The sequence below is a fragment of the Boleophthalmus pectinirostris genome, unplaced genomic scaffold (assembly GCF_026225935.1).
Source record: "Boleophthalmus pectinirostris isolate CB_2022bp ecotype Guang Dong unplaced genomic scaffold, ASM2622593v1 HiC_scaffold_23, whole genome shotgun sequence".
Taxonomy (NCBI): domain Eukaryota; kingdom Metazoa; phylum Chordata; class Actinopteri; order Gobiiformes; family Gobiidae; genus Boleophthalmus; species Boleophthalmus pectinirostris.
Window position 1 is genome coordinate 3,508,479 of NW_026571207.1, and position 1,075 is coordinate 3,509,553.

Here is a 1,075-nt window from a genome sequence, read left to right on the forward strand (position 1 = left end):
TCCTGGTTTAGTCCGGGTTTAGACCGGGTTTAGTCCTGAAATAGTTCTGGTTTAGGCCTGGTTTAGTCCTAATTTAGACCTGGTTTAGTCCCTGGTTTAGACTGGTTTAGACCTGGTTTAGTTCTGGTTTAGTCCTGGTTTAGTCAGTCCTGGTTTAGACCTGGTTTAGTCCTGAGTTTCTGGTTTAGTCCTGGTTTAGTCCTGGTTTAGAGTCCTGGTTTAGACCTGGTTTAGACCTGGTTTAGTCCTGGTTTAGTCCTGGTTTAGACCTGGTTTAGGGTCCTGGTTTAGACCTGGTTTTAGACCTGGTTTAGTCCTGGTTTAGTCCTGGTTTCCTGGTTTAGACCTGGTTTAGACCTGGTTTAGTCCTGGTTTAGTCCTGGTTTAGTCCTGGTTTGTTCCTGGTTCAGTCCTGGTTTAGACCTGGTTTAGATCAGTTTGGTCCAAAATAGAGACACTGGGACATTTCTTGTATAAATTGGGACAGATCAGTGGGGTTTTTTGTATAAATCTGCGGGGACAGAGGCACAGGATCATCCGCGATTTTATTTCAGAGACAAAAAACAAAACTGACCTTGCGCCGCTTCTGTCCCGGTCCGGTCCCGCGACTTTCACCGCACAAAACTCCGCACAAAACCCCGCAAAAGTCCAAGTTTAAGACGAAACCGTGCGGCGAAAACAAACCCTCCGGACACATGTGCAGGACACCGCCGCGGCGCATCCGGGCGCGTCACTTCCGGTTTGTCTTCAAAGGAATAAAATAAAAAAATCTGAATTTATATTTTCACATTTACATTTATTCTGAAAGTTTTCGTACTTAAATTTATGCCTGAATATGTAAATAATAATAATAATAATAATAATAATAATAAAAATCAAAAATAAAAGCCGTGACAAAAGCGCAGATCTGGAGAATCACCACAAGAGGGCGCCCGCACTTCAACTGAGAATAACGTCATTTTAAAATGATAAAAAACCTTTAATAATAATTTAAAAAATAAATTTAAAATAAAAAAAATAATAATAATAATAACTAAAAAAAAGAAAAAATATAATAATAATAATAATAATAATA

The 1,075-nt window shown here is 39.2% G+C and overlaps 1 protein-coding gene across 1 annotated transcript in view; it reads right to left on the minus strand.

Annotated features, from left to right (window-relative positions):
* The window catches only part of hgh1 (HGH1 homolog (S. cerevisiae)), a 19,673-nt gene extending 18,955 nt beyond the window's left edge, over positions 1–718 (minus strand). The window contains exon 1 of the mRNA XM_055158946.1: positions 575–718. The gene's annotated coding sequence lies outside the window, so the exon portion shown is untranslated. The remainder of the gene's footprint in view (positions 1–574) is intronic.
* Positions 719–1,075: the final 357 nt, after the last annotated feature.